Source organism: Callorhinchus milii, unplaced genomic scaffold, assembly GCF_018977255.1.
Source record: "Callorhinchus milii isolate IMCB2004 unplaced genomic scaffold, IMCB_Cmil_1.0 Scaffold1, whole genome shotgun sequence".
Classification (NCBI taxonomy): domain Eukaryota; kingdom Metazoa; phylum Chordata; class Chondrichthyes; order Chimaeriformes; family Callorhinchidae; genus Callorhinchus; species Callorhinchus milii.
Window position 1 is genome coordinate 84,344,340 of NW_024704742.1, and position 14,346 is coordinate 84,358,685.

Sequence of the window (14,346 nt, forward strand, 5' to 3'; positions counted from 1 at the left end):
TTGCTTTACAAAATTGTCAGTAGGGACAATAGTCAAATTCCCTTTTTTCAAATAACAGCTAGGGATATTTCTTTCCACCTGAATAGTCAGTTGGTATGTCATCCCATTTAAAATCCGATTTGAACGAAGACATTATCAACATTGCAGCAGTACCATAGTACTGTACTGGAGGTTTATCCTCAATTGAGTTCAAAAGCCTAACGTGATGCTTGATTCCCATAATGTTGTGACCCAGAAGCAAGAGAGCTTCCACCTGAGGCATACTGACATCTAATTGGTTGTCTCAAATGTGATGTGAGTGGCTTATTCTCCAAAAACTGCTGGTCAGTGATGCGAGCAGTGTATTAAAAACATTCTCTGAGAACGTTTTCCATTTGTTTCGTGGAATGATACATGCACGATTAATCTTCCTAACACTGGTTGCCTGAGCTAATGCATGATTCTATCCTCAAGAGGTTGCTGGATCACTTGTGGGAAATGCAAAACATAGCTGGGGTGCCATATATTTATACTCCTGTAACACTCATGCGACCTTGTTTTAAGTGGTGCAAGCTTGAGGAAAAATATCTAGTTACCTTGACATATGCCTATCTTATCAGTGGGACAAGAAAATATCCACATATTTGTTGTGGAAAGATTCATTAATCATAGCTTTTGTAACTTCGATATGTGTGGGGACCAGCAGTCAGAAATTCTGCATAGTTATGAATTGACATATATCAAAGGCCAGGGTGACCGGAGTTTCCTTCGGTCACTATTCCAGTTTCTTGGAAATCTGAAATGATATTGGCATTTGAGCAGAGTTCTGAAAGATTTAATTTGCCACGTACAACATGCAGCATTTGTTGCTTACAATTCCTTTGTGGTTCATGAATTAGACCCTAGTGTTTTCTATTAGCAAATCATTTGACAAATTAAAAAGTTATCTATTTTGTCTATGAAGTACAGGTCTTTAGATTTAAAATATTTGAGACAAAATATTGCAGATGATACAAAACTTAACCTGAAATAACAAGAAATGCACAGCAGGACAACAAACTATCCTTAGAAAAAAGGTTTATGTTTTGTGTGTGTCTCTCCATCATAATTCAACCATTTGTGGATGTGGTTCTGTACTTGAATGTCCCTGTTCACTTGATAGCAAGTTGGGGGGACTGTGGATTCAGAAGAGGCAGCGAAGGTCCTACAAAGAGAGCTTGATAGGGTATGCATGTGGGCCAATAACTGTCAAATTAAGTTTAACACCAATAAATGCAAGGTATTGCATATAGGATCCAAGAATTGGGAATACAAGTACTCTGTGAATGGGATTGAATTTGCCAAGGGAGAAGCTGAAAGAGATCCAGGGGTGTTAGTTGATTTGTTGTTCATTATGTCAAACAATGTGAGGCAACAATAAACAAGGCAAACAGGCTCCTGGGCTATTTGTAGCGTATTGGTTAGAGCACTCTAAAGATTCGGTGAAAACAATTGTGCAACTACGAGTTCTGCCCGCAAATGTGCATTTGTCAAGAGAGATCTGTATTTCCCTTTGGTGAAACTCATCACAGAAAATGTTGATTCACAGATATTTAGATCCGGCTACTGAAAAGAGTTTCACTGCAATTATTTTTACTCAAGAGGAGTATTATTTTAGATGATTATTTCAACTGAATATTTGAACAGGCTGATTAGAGAAACTTTTTATCTCATACATATAACACATCTAAATAGCCATGCACATGTCTCTGTAAGCAAATTGTCAGAGGGAATTATCTGAGATGCATGCTTCCGCTGAAGCCACGATGTCTGTGAGCTACACCGAGATCCTTCATGAGTCAGATATGGCCTGTGGCTCTATGGTTTGACAACGCTGTCCTAGCGAGAGGGAGAAAAGATTGAAACAGTGACTTATTGTACCACAAAGTTATTTCTTAACTGAATTCAGGCACATCAGCAGGACTTGGAGAGGCAATCAGTCACTAGGAGCAGGAGTTCTTCCCACTCAGCTCCTGCTAACCCTACAAGCCAAAGCCCTAACAGATAGGGTGCTACTAGTTGGAGAAGGAGAGGGAAGTTTGCCCTCAGTGACAAGCTATGCATTTTTAACTGGTTGAACTCCAGCAGTACCCCAATGCACACTCTCTGGGGTCTCCAAGTCTTGTCTCTTGCCAACCTGCGCAAAGTTCTCTTGAATTAGTAAGCAGGATGTGTCCCTCCAGGAAGAGTGTGCATTCCATTCCAGACATTGACATTTCTGTGTATAGGTAGCGTACACGTGGTCTAGTTTGAATGCTGTTAAGCATTGTGATGGGCTTCAGCATGTTGGACACCCAGCTAATCTAATAAAAATAAGATCCTAGCTGCCTCTTCTGATTCCACAGTTCCCTCTGGCTTGGTATATGCCACAAATTTAGCTACCTTGTACTGAATGTGTGATTCCACATCATTTATGTCCACTAAGAAAGGGGAGGGGGGCCAAGACAGATTCCCAAGATTCCTCGCTCAATATTTCCTTGCACCCATTTCAACACTGAGCTTCTGTATGATTACCTTCTGCTTCATTCCTTTAGCCAGTTCCTAATTCATGTTCATGTCTTTACTTTTGATTCCCAGTGACATCTGTTTGTAAATTAGTCTCCCTGTCATCATAGAAGAGAATGAAGCAGTGGGAGGAATTCCAGATTACTTGTTAGTATTTCTGATGGTGGTTTTATGAGCAGAGAAAGTTCCCTCAAGACAATTTGGACTGAAGCCAGGTGTTGGAAGCATAACTTTTATAAGTTGGATTGAATCAGGGTGCAATGGCCTAAATGTTGCCCCAGGAAGAATGGTATCCAAAACCTTCACACCAGTGAGCGAAATATAAATTACTTTAATGGTTCAGGAGGATCTAAGAATAAAGAGTAGCTAGATCAAGGAAAGAATTTAGGGACCATTTCTTGTCTGATTTATGGTGCAAAACAAGATGGGTCATGTTTACAGATTGTGATTTGTTGGAGGATTTTATGCAGGAGGCAGATATAAGAGTACTCAGAATTGCCCAGAGGTGAGGAAATAGATACGTCAAAATTGGGAATGAATGTATGGAAAAAGCCTGGAAGGTTAATTGAATTACCCTGTGATCAGTGGTAGACTGATTGATAATTCAAGTTTAAAATCGTTTTGTCACATTCTTTTGCACTGCACTTCCTTCCCCTCTGATCATATTCTGGTTCAAAGACAAGCTCACTTACATGAACTGTTTGTAGTTGATTTGTAGTTAGTGTAAGACAACATGGCATTGTTCAGTCTTTAATTGCTTCAATGTAGATTGGTGTTGGGAGAATTAGTTTGAATAAGACTTCAAACAGATTCAATTCCAGTCAAGAAAATTAACTTGTAATTTATGGAGTCCTGTAGCTCAGTGGTTGGAGCACTCGCCTCGCAAGTGAGAGACCTGAGTTCGATTCCCAGCAGAGCGAAACGTTGGGCGAGTTTCCTTACTCCACACTCCTCTGTTTACCTAGCAGTAAGTAGGAACCCGTTGTTGGTCGATTGGTGGATTGCTTTTCCAGGGGTAATAATTCCTTTTTAAAAAAAATTGGTCACTCAATCCACAGCTGTTTGTGGCACACTGCTGTACACAACTTTCTGCACCTTTTCACCCTCAAAATGCACTTTACAGTATATTCTGTGAAGCGCTTTGAGACGTCTCAAAGGCGTGATAAGGCGCTATATCAAATACAAGGATTATTATTGTGCTTTGGATATAAGTGCAAAATGTGCCATTTAGTGCTGTAAATTAGATTGGCAAAAAATTATCCCGATTTTAATTTACATTCCGTGATGAGTTTGTAAACATTTGACTTATGTCCTTGATTGCTTTAGTAGTTAAGAAAGTTGAATGTTTAAACTAGGTTCTGGGTAGTGGTTACAGTACTCCATGGTTAATGTTTGCATGCAGTGAACGTGTATGTGATGTTCAGAGTAATTTTGTAAAACTGGGATAGTGGTTTACATTAGCATCAAATAATGTTTACATTTCATATTTCATATTTTTATATAGGGAGGACATCTCACAAGATGAAGCGTAATGATTATGTATTTTGTAAATTACAACAATTTCCCACAATCAGCCATAGTCAGTGACCAACTTTATTGGGGGATAGTTCGCACAGACTCCAGGAGAAATTTCCTTCCCTTTTCTGAATAGTGCCATGATATCTGTAACATCCACCCGAACAGGCAAATGGAACCTCAGTTTAACCTCATTCGAAAGGATGGTACCTACATCAGTGTAATGCTCCCCCAGAACTGGATTAGAGAATAGCATAGACTCGGTCCGCATTGACTGAATTCAAAGTCCAAATCCTTCTACCTCAGGCAAGAACTGAAGTAGAAGGATTTGGCCAAACTGAGGCACTGACACCTGGACTTCAAGTGTCAAGGTGTAAATTCTATTTTTATTTCTCTGGAGGATAGAGATCCATTTTTCTCACCAGCATTTCAATTTGCTTTCAGCCCCTTTGTTACTTCTGTTTTGAGTTGGTAACCATTTGGGAAGGAGGCTGTCCCTGTGATTTCTGTGGATCCCTTGCTCTTTTGTCGTCCATATGGTACATCAACACAGCAATACAGCTGAGCTCAATAAGTTGGGGAAATTAAACCTGCATGCCCCTTTGTGCTACTGTGCCACAAACATCAGCTCAGTGTTGATGCATACTAAGTAGTTCCATGCAATATGCATTGCTTGGTTCTCACTGTACTGCACTTCTGTACTGTAGCAAGACTTGTGATCTTAAACGTCAGACCTGGTTTCTTCAACTCAGTTTTCTCTTTCGAAGGGCATTGTGATTAGCCTCCTTCACCCAGTAGTGTCTGACTGATGCAAGTTTTGTCCCAACTATAGCTTCTATTTATATTCACTTGCACTTAAAATGTTCTGATGAAAGGGCCTTATGTATTCATTTGTGGTTATAGGTTTTAATCAATTTGTATATTAAGGAATCAGAGGTCTTAACAAATAGGGACAATTTGGATCAGTGAGGAAGCAGATGCCTTTAATGTTGCAGGCTATAGTTTCTCAACTGTAATCTGTTTCCCCTTTTCCCCTCCCCCATCACAATGATGGCGTTCTTTATTTGTGCACGCCAAAAAAAAGGTAAGGAAGTATTCCCTGGGTTACTTATGCATTGATCAATTAGTACAGAAGTATTCAAGCATGGTGTGCTTGGAGCAGATCAGAAGGACGAATCTGACTCCTCATAAAAAGATTGCTTCAAAAAATGGGTGTAAATTAAATTAGACATTCACTTATTCCAGGCCTTTTCTGATTTACTTCAAACTTAAGTAAAATAGGACTGCTACATCATAATCATAGTTGATGTGGTCAAAATGTGGCAGGTATAATTTTGTGGATGTATCTTGTGCTGAACTGACTATGTATGATATCACAGATCTTTAGTGCTGTGGCAAAAAATAGCGAAGAGGCAGTATTGACAAAATGCCTGCAAAGAATAGGGTAGTGTGAAAGTAAACAGAAACAGTACTTAGAATTTCATGCCTCTATGGACAAGTGTTGGTTCAGCTGCTTTCTTTAGTTCTATCTGTACATTATGAGGCAAGTGGTATGCAGCTTCTCAACAGGATAGTTCAAACTTTATACTCCAGATATTTTCTCTTGCAAATAGATTTCTGAACACTTTACATGTCACCTTCCTATCTAGAAATAAAAAAGTAGTTCTTCTTAGTACAAGTTTTCTACAGATTTCATTGGAGCACATTAACATTTTTGATATGTTTGTTTTAGTCAGCCGGGTGTCTTGACACTTGCAGAAACCCATCACTATGCTAAAGAGTATCCAAACAAAAATGATAATTCCATGTATCCCACCTACACATGGAAATTCATGAGACAGATTGTTGGAATCAAATCCGCACTGTCTCCCTGGAGGGACACATCCTGCTTCCCTAATTCCGGAAAGTATTCAGCGCAGTTTGGCAGGTGCCAAGGCTTGGGGACCCCAGAGTGTGTGTTGGGGTACTGCTGGACTCTAACCAGCTAAATACTCATAGCTTGCCATTGATAGCACTGTCTGACAAGATTTCCCACTGCTTATCCAGATAACCCCATTAGGGCTTTGACTTGCAGAGTTAATAGGAGCTGAGTGGAAGGATTCCCTGTCCCCAGTGACTGGTCTGCCCTTCCAAGTCCTGCAGATGAGCTTTGCTGTCATCAGCAGTGCCCTTGAGTACTATGGACCCGCCTGGCCCAGGAACCGGACTACCAAGACCACCACAGAGGGCTGGCTCACTCCCGACCTTCCATTGCCAAACATGCACCTTGGAGCTAGTTCAGCCGGTTCTTACCTCTTCCTCATACCAAACAGACGGTCAATAGCCAAGAAACATACCAAATGCAAGGATTAATATTATTGAACCAATGGCTGTAGTTTGGGTTGCACTAAAATGTGTAATCTGGATGAATATTCACTGAACTATGAACAGTTCACACGGTAATCATTCCATTGTCTGTGAATATAAAGACTATCAGAGTAGTTGAGGTTATACGTTTTGGATTCGTAGACAAATGCAATAGTTAGTCCAGCCTTTTCCATTTTCAATTATTGACTTTTAAATGTTGATTCTATTAAGTAACAAATAAAGTAAACCAATGAATGAAATGTTTAAGACCCAATCTTGAGAAGTTCAGTTTTATATCCCTAAAAGAGTAGGGATGTAAAAACAAATCCTCCACTTGTGACATCCTCCTGACGTGAAAGGCCCTATATAAATTCAATTTGTTCTTGATGTAAACTACCTAACAAGCCTGCAATTACAGCCAGATTAATGTCTTTAATCTTTGACACTTATTGCCAAACTGGACTATGTGAGTGAAATTTTAATGGTTTAACAGAATTTATGTGATAAAAGGATCCTTTTACGAACCCAAGAGTTCCTCATAACTGACTTCTATTTTAATTTCCCAATATTGCAGCTACGCACATTATCCAGTTGAATGCAGAGCAATCAACTGGATTTTGCAGGGAAAAATCTTAATAGTAATTCGCTTTTGACTAAATCTGGTAACCAGATAGTTACAGCATGATTACACTGGTGCCTGTGGCATAATCTGCATAATTATTTATGCAGATTGGATTGAGTAGAACTGACTTACTTTCTAATTATCCCCCAGATCAAATTGGCTGCAGTGTTTGTCTACAGTTACAGTCACAGTGCTTCACAGTTACTCGTGTGAAGTGCTTGAGATCTCAATGACATAAGTATGTCAAATATATCAAATAAACATTTCCTAACTTGCCGCAACATTACCCCAACTAGTATACCTCCCCCCGACCCCCACCCACACAAGTGTTTTACAGGAGCAATGTGAAAATCCAAGCGCGTTGGGGAGAGGAAGGTGACAAGTGACCAAAGGCTGGGTAGGGAGGGATGTGTGGAGAATGTTTCCACACAAAGAAAACACTTTGTAGGAAGCACAACATTTTTGTTGCGCAATATTTTTTAAAAAAAACTTACAGGCTATTAGTTATTGCATTGTCTAAGTGTGTAAGAATCAGTATTCCCAACAGATTTATTGATCAGGGTATTTTGAAGATTGCATTTTAGTCTTCTTTCGTATCTGTAAGCAGCTGTTTCCTGTAACAATACTTATCAGGTCAGGTCTATTCAAAACTAGCTTTTAAAATTAAATGTTCATCCTTGCTCCAATTTTCATTACTACTGTGCCCTCTTGTTCAGTGATATGAATTGCTTTACTTTTCTTAGTGTAATGCAAACATTTTTAAAACAATTTGGCTCATATCAATGCGTCTCATTTTAACTTGGTACATTGGAATTGCTTATAATGCATTGTCTACTGATAGTTTAATTCTTGGAACGTGTCTTGGAATGTGTCTAGGCCTCCAATGCTAACAAAGTGCAGTTAAAACAAAAGAAAAAAGGCTCCCCTTCTTCTCAATTTATTTTGTCCATGTGGGACCTAGACAATGGCTGTTGACTGTCTGTTTGACCTGTGGGTATCATAACCAAGTCTAATTTTTGTCTCTACTTAATGTCCACACATGTTCACTTTTTGAGTCGCAGGACCATGAATAGTAAGTGATTGGAGCAAAACCTTTAATTTCTCATCACTCCAGCTCAGGGATGCCAGTTGCAGTGCTCTCTTGCCATGCTGTATGAGAAATGCTATCTTAGCCAAGAACTCTAGATCTTTTGCACCTGCTTGGCTCAGATTCATTATAGGAATTTTAGAACTGTTTCAATTACATAACAATCAAAAAAAGTAAATGTGCCTAGTTTAGGATAGGCAATTTAAAATCAGAATCATTGATTACTTTGAACTAAGCCCTTCCAAACTGATAATAATATATTGCCTAATAGTAATAATTCTGCTTTTCAGTGTTTTTCTATTTAAAACTGGTTAATCTGGTTAAAGTTAATGTTTTTTAAACAAAAGCTTCGTCAGTGAGGTTAAAGTCATTTCAAATTAAATGTGATTCCATGCGCAAATGTTGAAGTGATGTCTGGCTTTACAGTATCAAACAATGAGAGTGCCACTCTTAAATTGTTCATTGAAGTAAAGAAACAACAAGATTACTTTTGTATAGCGCCTTTCACGTCAGGAAGACGTCCCAAGGCGCTGGACAGAGCACAGCATTTCAGACCCGAGCTGGGGTTGGGGGGGGAAGGGAGGGTAAGGGGGGTGGCCGATGGCATGGTCGAAGAGGAGGGTCTTGAGGCAGGACTTGAAGGAGGCTAAGGAGGGGGTGAGGCGGAGTGGCCACAGTTGTGGGTCAGCGAGTTGATGTGGAGGGTGAGGTTTAGGGAGAAGAGAGGGCAGTGAAATCCGAGGAGGTGGTGCAAGGGTTAGGTGGAGGTTGAAATCAACCATTATGAGCAGATGTTCAGTGCAGAGGGACAGGGATGAGAGGAGAGAGGAGATATCGGTGAGGAAGGAGCCAGGAGGTTTGGGGGCCGGGCGGTAAACTAGGAGGATTTTTTGAGTGAGAGAGACGAGGGGTGGTAGAGGGTGAGGTGCTCAACGGAGGAGAAACAGCTGGAGGAATAGGGGAATGAGGGCCTTCCCGCCTCCATATTGGTTGGGCGGGGGGTATGGTGAAAGGTGTAGCCAGGAGGGGAGGCTTCAACAAGGGGCTCGGCATCACTGAAGGAGAGCCAGGTTTCTGTAAGCCCAGGAATATCATTGTGCTCATCCAGGATGAGGTCATGGATAGCAACGGCTTTGTTGGCGAAGGAGCGGATTTTGGAGGGAATAGTAGAGGGTGTCAAGATTATCAACATTTGTCAATGGTGACTGTCAACTTGTCAACATTTTCCCCTCCTTGTACTAATAGTAGCAACTGGAGTTGGGTATACTCGTCAAAATGGAGGAAGTAGCACTTTAGTGACACCATGACAGTTTGTATTACAGTGGAACCCTATTTTGTTCATAGCGCCATGTGACCAGCTCGCAGTAAAAATGATTGACTTCCGGGTCGTCAATGATCATGTGTCTGGTGCACTGCAGATAATAATAATGATAATAATCCTTGCATTTGATATAGCGCTTTTCACGTCTTCTAGACGTCTCAAAACGCTTCACACAATAGACTGTAAAGTGAATTGACTATATTTGTGGGTGAACGCGGCAGCCAATTGTGCACAGCAGTGTCCCACAAACAGTCGTGGATTGAAGTGACCAATTTTATTATTGTTTTTTTCTTCAGGGATTATTATTGGGCATGTGGAGTAAGGAAACTTGCCCAAGGTTTTGCCCTGCCGCGAATCAAACCCAAGTCTCTCGCTTGTGAGGCAAATGCTCTTAACCACTGAGCTACAGGATGTGTGATCTGTGCAGAATACGCATTGTGGTAGTGGAAAATTAGGATACGTTTTGTGTTCCACCAAATGCGGTAATGTCCTTCCTTCTCTTCTTCCTCCTCTTTCTTTTGCATTCCTACTCAGAAATCACCTAACCTTTTATCTTTATTGACCTGGAGTCCCTCAGATGACCTTGTTTCACATGCCCTGGATCATATGATTATTCTAACATTAAATGGTCACATTGAAGTTTCTGAAATGGTGCCATTCGAAACAGTGTAGGAAATTCCCTCTTCCCTAAAATAAAGAAATGCTGTGTATTTATCTGTGAAAATTGCAGAAGTGGTATAATATCAATTGCTGAGCCCAAAGTTTGTTAATACAAATAGAGCATTAAGTAACCTTTAAATGGTCGTATGCTTTTCACATATGGCAAGCGGATTTCATTTTCATAAGGCTTTTCACTTGTTGAATTTGTAGGTGAGACACTTGCATTAAAATTTGATTAGACAATGCTACCTACCCTTAGACCTTGAGCTCAAATTTAAATATGTTTGATAGGGTGCATATTTTTAAGTTGTGATCATATTTTCTTATCGTGTACCTTCAGTTGGAGAAAGAGCCTTCTTCCTGAGTTCCAGCATTTAAGCTTTACCAGGCAGAGATTCATAGGATACTTTTGGTTGAGAAAAGATTTTGTTTTCTATTTCTGGAAGCTCCTAACAAATAATGTGTATTGTAATGTACATGTTGGACTGTGGTGATTGCATCATCAACGTGGTTATGTGCAGTAAGCAGGTGAAACTTTGCACCATCTCAACTGGTGACTACTGATATTAAATGCAGGTGTTTTCTAGTTCATGTCAGTCTTTCAGATGAGATATTAAACTGAGGTTCTGTTTGTTGAGGATAGAAATTTAAAATGATGGTGGAAATTGAGCAATTCAGCTTTTATCCTAAATCATTTTAGCCATGTTTTACTGATTTTTGTGAACCTGGATGTATTTGCTCTCATTTAGAACTGTAAAATCAGTGATGTTGCATAAAATGATTCTGGTCACTCGTCTCTTAACTAATCATTAAGATATAAAATGTAAATATAAGATATAGTTTTCTTTTAGAAAATAACATTATGGGATATAGTACATAGGTAGTTTGGGACATATGTGCATACGACCGCCAGGAAGGTGGAAGACGAACTAGGTGGACCTTAGACTTTTTTCGGCTAGCATTTCTTATGTTCTTATGTTAAACTGAATTTAGCAACTGTGAACTTTTATGAACTTTAGAAAGTTTCACTTCAAGCAGTTATACCATAGGGAGTGAGAGACCATCCTTCAAGGCAGTTTTCCATAGTGTCTGTTGCATTAGTCTGAGAAACGAAACTAGCGAAAATGTAGATTCGGTGTTGAATTGATACAAGTTCTGCTTTGGAGTTAGCCCATCAGCCAGTCATAACCCATAGCATTTGTCCACATGTTCCTTCAGTGCAAATTTCCTTGCAAGATTCTAAGATTTTTCTCACTTCTAAGATGACTGTTCATGATTGCTAACAAGAGTTTTCTGACAGACCGTCATCTTGGCTAATTTGCATCTGGCAATGGGACATAAATTTGTGTAATCTCACATTTCAGGTTGGCACTGCAGTGTGATACAATCTGGCTCTGCATTCTAAGTCTGTAAGGTTAGACCTCATACATTACAATCTCTATGAAAAATAAGAATGGCTACTGGTCCTGCTTCCAGGTCATCAGAATGCATCTGACTTTGCTTCTGGCACTGGGCCAGTTTCCAATTAAGAAAGCTGACAGCCATTCTCGTGAGCATTTCTAGCGCATTCACAAGAAACCAGCCAGGTATCCCTGGGGGTACGCTGCACTTCTGGTAGAGTGGGGCCCACAACCAACTGCTGTACCCAGATATGTTATAATGGGATTGACTTGTACTAGAAGAGCTGTCAACTTGGAAGTGTAGTCTTTCAGATGAGATATTAAACTGAAGTTCCGTCTGTTGAGGAGGATGTTAAAAATTCCATGAAGCTATTTAAAAAGAAATCAATGTTCCTGATGTTCCAGATTAACTGCCCCCCCCACCCCCCGTAGTTTTTTGGGATAAACTGCTTGTTTGTCTACAGTGCAGTGTGTCACTATGTTTGGCAGTAATTGCTCCAGAAGGCCTGAAACACTTCAGTGTGATGGAGTCATATTAAAAAATATATTTTCGGCTAGAAAATTCAGTTTCAAAGCTTTAGTCTACTCAAAATAGAGTATTCAGAAATAGAAGCTGGAGGAATTATAGAGTTGCTAACATTGTAAATACTGATCCGAGGCACTCATAGACAGTGCTGCTTTATCAACTTACATTGTTTTAGGCTCATGGGCTTGTCAACAGTGCATAAATCTTTTTTTATTTTATTTTTTTATTTTACTCATTAGTTCAGATGAAATTGAGATTCACTTCCTTGATCCGTCTGCTGAAAGGTGTATCTCCTGTAAAAATAGATCCATCAAAATGTTAAGGCGCATTTGCTTTTTGTTCACAGAATACTATGTAGAAGAGAGATATTAAATAAGGACACAAGATTGTAGACTTGTACTGTTCTGAGAACATTATGGTTTAACTTCAAAAGATTAAATTTCTGCTGATTGAAATTATAAACTGCAAGAAACTTGCAAGAGCACACCATACAAGGATTAGCTTTGTTTAGCTGCTTAGTGGCAGGAAACTTCATTTGAATTGAGCTGAGGGCTCTAGGTTTTGACGTGAATGTCTGATTGGGGTGGGGTAGAATTGAGTAGAGATAATACCTTTGTTGTATTACTGTATTTCAAATGAATCCAGACAATAATAGATGCTACTCTTTTCAACCTCCAATGTCACATAGCTTCTGGTTGCGTTGTGTAATAATGGGAAGATTTGCTTACTTTCTATTCCTATTAAAGGGAATAATCTAGTTGTAAAATTGAAACTTCTCTCTGAAAAACAATTATTGAGGTAATTGATGATTGAACCGTCACTTCTCTTTCCAAAAATCAAAATAGTAGTTCAGTTTTGTAATGCCAAATAGAGACTTGATAGAATGGACCAAACTTTTTCTGTTTGATTTCCAAACCTTATCGTCGATAATACAACTTTGAGTTGGTTTCACTAGAATGAAATGCAGTACTTATATGCTAAAAATCAAACGATCAACCTTTGTATTTTTATTGTCTTTAATTGAGTGCCTGCAGCTCCAGGATAGAAATAAATTTAACATACAAATTACAGAAAAGCAGAGTAGTTGAGTAATACATTGGATGTTAATGTGCTACCTTCAGCTTCAGATCTGGGTACCAAATGACTACCCCAGACTAGTAAAATGAGTCTTTCCTCTCTCTGTGTCTCTCTTGTGGCTGTAAAATTTGATCAACTTGAGTGCTTTTTTCAGCCCTTGTTTCTTAAAGTGCCCGGAGCATATAACTGGCATTAAATTTGCAAACTCATTCTTGAGAGACCATATCCTAGTGTTAGTGTGAGAATGAATATTCTGAATGATGAGGTCCTGTATTGCCTGTTCAGGTGGATGTTAACAATCCTGTGACACTATTTGAAAAGAGGAGTTTATCTCGATGTTCTGGCTGACAATCCCTGAGATATATTAAAAAAAACTGGTAATTCACTTTCATAGCTTTTTGTGGGACATTTCTATTTGCAAATTGACCTCTGTATTTTTTATAAATGTACAGTCACTATATTTTACAGAAAGCTTTAAAGCACTTTGAGACATCAACATAATTCAAGGATTATTCTTGTTACACAGCTTGGAGGAAAGGTAGATTGTCAGCAAGCTAAAGAGGAATTTAGATACGATTTTAAGAAACTAATTGAGGTTTGATTCCTTTTGTTTATATTTTGAAACCAGACTGATGGACTACAATGTTTTTTTCCAGTCCTCTGTATTTTTATGTTCATAGTTGTCAGTTTGGTAACACGTTGTCTGTTTTTCTACAAAAAACAACTACACCTTGATAGAAATTGCTTGTGAAGTGTTTTGAGACATTTCAAGGTGTTGAGTGCACTTCTTTCCCAGCAAATGCAAGGTACAAAACTTAGTCCATTGAAAGATATGGAGAATGTGTGAAATCCAGAATTTAAACTGGAAAGTCGAATGTGCTGCTTTCTGATTTGCTTGCGTACAAGTTCAGAACTACAATGTTGGAAGAGACTGCATTGTTGATTGCAGGACATATAGTACTACTCAAAGAACTCAAATAACACTATTCTGCTATCAAGAATTAACAACGAAGCAATGATGGTCAGAGTATGACTAGTGCATTGCTCTGTTATGAATAGCCAGCTTCTTCTTGTTTTCATCTTTTGGTTGAGGTATTAACTTGGCGTCCTGTCTGCTTAAGTGGATGTTAAAGATCCCATGGCACTTTTCAAAAAGAGAAGGTAGTTTCTTCTGGTGTTTTGGCCCAGTTTTCATTAATGTCATGGCTGTTTGTGTGACATTACTGCGTACAAATTCATGCTGCATTTGTCTACAAAGTCATCAGATGT

General features: G+C 39.2%; 1 protein-coding gene across 2 annotated transcripts in view; it reads left to right on the top strand.

Moving 5' to 3' along the window:
* The window catches only part of ric1 (RIC1 homolog, RAB6A GEF complex partner 1), a 96,952-nt gene that overhangs the window by 7,318 nt on the left and 75,288 nt on the right, over nt 1-14,346 (top strand). The gene's annotated exons all lie outside the window — the stretch shown is intronic.